Source organism: Papio anubis, chromosome 14 (genome assembly GCF_008728515.1).
Source record: "Papio anubis isolate 15944 chromosome 14, Panubis1.0, whole genome shotgun sequence".
In the NCBI taxonomy this organism is placed as follows: Eukaryota; Metazoa; Chordata; class Mammalia; order Primates; family Cercopithecidae; genus Papio; species Papio anubis.
The window spans coordinates 74,716,477-74,722,069 of record NC_044989.1 but is presented as its reverse complement, the minus strand read 5'-3'; positions in this window follow the sequence as shown (position 1 = coordinate 74,722,069).

Genomic DNA, 5,593 nt, shown 5'->3' with positions numbered 1-5,593 from the left:
GGGAGGTGTCTGGATGAACCTGGATTTATTTCACTTTCTTACTATCATCACTTATTGCTTAACCCTTTTGAATTTGGCTTCTGGCTTCTCCTACCACTCACTCAAGGTACTTTTTTTTGTTTGTTTGTTTGTTTTTGAGACAGGTCTGTTTCTGTCACTCAGGCTGGAGTGCAGTGGCATAATCATAGCTCACTGTAACCTGGGCTTAGTCGAGCCTCTCGAGTAGCTGGGAAGCTGGGACTACAGGCACGTGCCACCAGGTTTAGTTAATTTTTAAGTTTTTTGTAGAGAAGGATTTTCGATGTTTCCCAGGCTGGTCTTGAAGTTCTGGACTCAAGTGATCCTCCCACCTTGGCCTCCCAAAGTGCTGGGCGTGGGCCACTGTGCCCAGCCCTCTTACTTTTACCAAATCCAGTGTGAAAGAACACTGATAGGCTGAGCACGGTGGCTCACATCTGTAATCGCAGCACTTTAGGAGGCTGAGGCCAGCAGATCACCTGCTTGGAGAAACCCCACCTCTACTAGAAAATACAAAAAAATTATCTGGGTGTGGTGGCACAAGCCTGTAATCCCAGCTACTCGGGAGGCTGAGCGAGGCAAGAGAATCGCTCAAATCCAGGAGGTGGAGGTTGAAGTGAGCTGAGGTCACACCACTGCACTCCAGCCTGGACAACAGAGTGAGACTCTGTCTCAGAACACACACACACACACACTGACAGTGTTGTTTTTTCAGCTCTCGTCTTTCCCAGTTCCATCTGTCACTGGTTTTGGGGGGGTCTTGTCCTGTTCCATGGGCTGGTCTCTAGCTCTTGGACACAAGTGACCCTCCTGCCTTGGCTTCCCAAAGCCCTAGGATTACAGGCGTGTGCCACCAATGCCTGGCCACATCTACAACTCTTTTGTTTGTTTTTGAGACAGTCTCAGTGTCACCCAGGCTGGAGTGCAGTGGTATGACCTTGTCTCACTGCAGCCTCCGCCTTCCGGGTTCCAGTGATTCTCCTGTTTCAGCCTCCTGGGTGGCTGAGATTACAGGCATGTGCCACCACTCCTGGCTGATTTTTGTATTTTTAGTAGAGATGGGATTTTGCCATGTCAGCCAGGCTGGCCTCAAACTCCTGACCTCAGGTGATCTGCCCCCCTCAGCTTCCCAAAGTGCTGGGATTACAGGCATGAGCCACTGCGCTCGGCCTGCAACTCTTAATTCACGCATTTGTGGAACTTCTCTCCCTCTTGGGTCCTTTTTCTTTAGAACTACACAGGTGTTCTACCTTCATTCTTTTTCTCTATTTTTTTTCTGGGGCATCTCATCCTCTTTCACAACTTGAATTACACCTTCTGGGGTTAAACTGTTTCTTTTGGTTCTAATCCCAACTTCTGTGCATAGTCAGGTTACCTGCTACCAATTCCCTCCAAATCCCACCAACTATCTTTGTCTAAAATAGAATTGATAATCTTACATACACATATACTTGCCTCTCTTCCCTGACTTACCCATTCCTTTTTAAAAACAGGCACTTCATCTACTCAGCCACCTGGCTGGAAACCACAGTGTTCTCTAGTTCTGCTCCTTTCTGTCTCTGCATATCTGGTCACTTAGTTCAGAATATTCTGTCTTTTAAAAACGTGCCTGAAAGTCAGGCAAGGTAGCTCATACTTGTAGTCCCACCTACTCAGAAGGCTGAGACAGGAGGATTTTTTGAGCCCAAGAATTCAAGGCTACAGTGAGCTATGGTTGCACCACTGTACTCTAGCCTGGTGACAGAGCAAGACACCGTCTCAAGAAAAAAAAAAAAAAAAAACTTCTGAAATGATCTCTCCATTCCCATTCACTCTATTCATCATTATTGCCTTCTGCTACCCAGTCTATTTCCTAAACATTTTTGCTGCCACTTAATTTTATCATTCCAAAGCATGCGATTGGTTTTATCTCTCAGTACTCCCTGTTTAAGAAAACAGTGCCAGCTGGGTGCAGTGGCTCACACCTGTAATCCCAGCACTCTGGGAAACCAAGGTGGGTGGATCATGAGGCCAGGAGTTCAAGACCAGCCCGACCAACATGGTGAAATCTCATCTCTATTAAAAATACAAAAATTAGCCAGGCGTGGTGGTGGGTGCCTGTAATGCCAGCTACTCAGGAGGCTGAGGCAGGAGAATCGCTTGAACCCAAGAAGCGGAGGTTACAGTGAGCCGATATTGCATCACTGCACTCCAGCCTGGGTGACAGAGCAAGACTCCATCTCAAAAAGAAAAAAGTTCCTAAAGTGTTTTTCATACTTCCTCAACACTCATTAGCGTGGACCATGCAATCAATTTAGGGAGTTCAACCATTCTTTTTTTTTTGGAGACAGGGTTTCACTCTTGTTTCCCAGGCTGGAGTGCAATGGCACAATCTCGGCTCACTGCAACCTCCACATCCCAGGTTCAAGCAATTCTCCTGCCTCAACCTTGCAAGTAGCTGGGATAACAGGCATGCACCACCATGCCTAATTTTATATTTTTAGTAGAGACGGGGTTTCTCCATGTTGGTCAGGCTGGTCTCAAACTCCAGGCCTCAGGTGATCTGCCCACCTCGGCCTCCCAAAATGCTGGTATTACAGGCATGAGCCACCGCACCCAGCCTAAACCATTCTTAAAAAAAAAAAAAAGTAGGCTGGGTGCGGTGGCTCATGCCTGTAATCCCAGCACTTTGGGAGGCCTTGGCAGGCAGATTGCCTGAGGTTGGGAGTTAGAGACCAGCCTGGCCAATATGATGAAACCCTGACTCTACTAAAAAGACAAAAAAATTAGCTGGGTGTGGTGGCGGGCACCTGTAATCCCACCTACTCAGGAGGCTGAGACAGGAAAATTGCTTGAACCCAGGAGGTAGAGGCTGCGGTGAGCCAAGATCACGCCACTGCACTCCAGCTCCGGTGATGGAGTGAGACTTTGTCAAAAAAAAAAGAATAGAATAAAAATTTTCAGACTGAGGCTGAGTTCAGTGGCTCATGCCTGTAATCCCATCACTTTGAGAGGCCGAGGTGGGCAAAATCACCTGAGGTCAGGAGTTCGAGACCAGCCTGACCAATATGGTGAAACCTCATCTGTACTAAAAATACAAAAAATTAGCCAGGCATGGTGGTTGGCACCTGTAATCCCAGCCACTTGGGAGGCTGAGGCAGAAGAATTGCTTGAACCCGGGAGGTGGAGGTTGCAGTGAGCCGATGGCACCACTGCACTCTAGCCTGGTTGACAAGAGCAAGGCTCCATCTCAAAAAAAAAAAAAATCAGACTGCATGGCACTTAGAATAGGAAGTTTAAATAGATTAAGTCATGCTTTGTCACCCAGGCTGGAGTGCGGTGGCACAATTGTAGCTCACTGCAGCCTCCATCTCCTGGGCTCAAGCAGTTCTCCCACCTCAGCCTCCCAAGTAGCTGGGATTGTTCTCCCACCTCAGCCTCCCAAGTAGCTGGGATTACAGGCGTGAGCCACTATGCCTGGCTTAATTTTTTTTTTTTTTTTTGAGATGGAGTCTTGCTCTGTTGCCCAGGCTGGAGTGCACTGGAGCACAATCTTGGCTCACTGCAACCTCCATCTCCTGGGTTCAAGCGATTTCCAGCAAATTTTTGTATTTTCAGTAGAGACGGAGTTTCACCATGTTGGCCAGGCTGGTCAGGAACCCCTGATCTCAAGTAATCCACTGGTCTTGGCCTCCCAAATTTTTTTTTTTGAGACGGAGTCTTGCTCTGTCACCCCAGGCTGGAGTGCGATGGTGCCATCTCGGCTCACTGCAACCTCTGCCTCCCAGGTTCAAGCAATTATCCTGCCTCAGCCTCCCAAGTAGCTGGGATTACAGGTGCGCACCACCATGGCCGTCTATTTTTTGTGTTTTTAGTAGAGGCAGGGTTTCACCATGTTTGCGAGTCTGGTCTCGAACTCCTGACCTCAGGTGATCCACCCGCCTCAGCCTTCCAAGGTGTCGGGATTACAGGCGTGAGCCACCACACCTGGCCAACCCTAATTTTTAATTTTTTTGTAGATGGGGGGGGTCTCCTCCTAGAACCCCTGAACTCAAGCGATTCTCCTGCCTTAGCGTCCTAAAGTGCTGTGATTACAGACGTGAGCCACCACACCCAGTTGGAAGTATTCTTTTAGGAAACTCGTTTTAAGTCTGTAATCCTGTATATAAGTTGTGTGTGCATGTGTATCTGCACATACTGGGTTGCACTATGGAATTATTTCTTATTGTGGGTTGTAGGAAAATGGTTGAAAGCCACTGCTTTAGACACCTTCAGAATGCTCAGCTAGGTAACAAAAGATCTGTAGTCAGTGGCCTGCTGTGTACTTTGCTGGATACATTTCCCACAACCCTCCTACAGCAGCATTACTATACCTTTTCCCTGTCTAAAAGGGTGCTATCTTCAAAGGACTGTTTTTCCCCTCCCCCTTTAAAAAAGAAAGCTAGGAGGAGGCAGTATACTGTTGTAATGAGCCAGACTGCTTGGGGTTGAGATCCTAGCTTTGTTCTTATGTAGCTGTATGACTTTAGACAAATTATTTAATCTCTCAGTGCCTATTTCATTTGTAAAATGAAAATAATAGTACTTTCCTCATTGGACTGTTGAGATTAAATGAATTAATATCTGTAAAGTGCCTAAAACATTGCTGGGAGCATATCTAAGAGGCCTTATTTATTCTTTTTTTTTTTTTTTTTAGACAGAGTTTCGCTCTTGTCACCCAGGCTGGATTGCAATGGCACGATCTCGGCTTACTGAAACCTCTGCTTCCTGGGTTCAAGTAATCCTCCTGCCTCTGCCTCACGAGTAGCTGGGATTACAGGCATGCACCACCATGCCCAGCTAATTCTGTATTTTCAGTAGAGACAGGGTTTCTCCATGTTGGTCAGGCTGGTCTCGAACTCTCGACCTCAGGTGATCTGCCCGCCTTGGCCTCCCAAAGTGCTGGGATTACAGGCGTGAGCCACTGCACCCGGCCTAAGAGGCCTTATTCTAAAGTCAAAAGAACAACCTGGATTTGAGTTCCCCAGCTCCAAAATTAACTGGCTGTTATTTGGGTCAATCTTAACTACTCTCCTCATCTGTAAAAATGGGGGTGGCCTGGCCAGGTGTGTTGGCTCACACCTGTAATCCCAGCACTTTGGGAGGCTGAGGTGGTTGGATCACCTGAGGTCAGGAGTTCGAGACCAGCCTGGCAAACCTGGTGAAACTCCATCTCTACTAAAAATACAAAAATTAGCTGGGCATGGTGGTGGGTGCCTGTAATCCCAGCTACTCGGGAGGCTGAGGAAGAAGAATCACTTTAACTCTGGAGGCAGAGGTTGCAGTGAACCAAGATCACGCCATTGCACTCCAGCCTGGGTGACAGAGCGGGACTCTGTCTCAAAAAAAAAAAAAAAAAAAAAAAAAAAATTTAAAAAAATGGGGATGGTTGCACATGCACTGAGCGCTGGCATTGTGCTTCAAGATTGTGAACTTGAGGTTGGGGCCATTTTCTCTGAGTCCCCAGCACCTTGCATAATGCAATATAGGGTATACAATAAACATTTGTTGAATTTCTAAATATTTAGCATCTACCTTATGCCTATAATTGATTAGT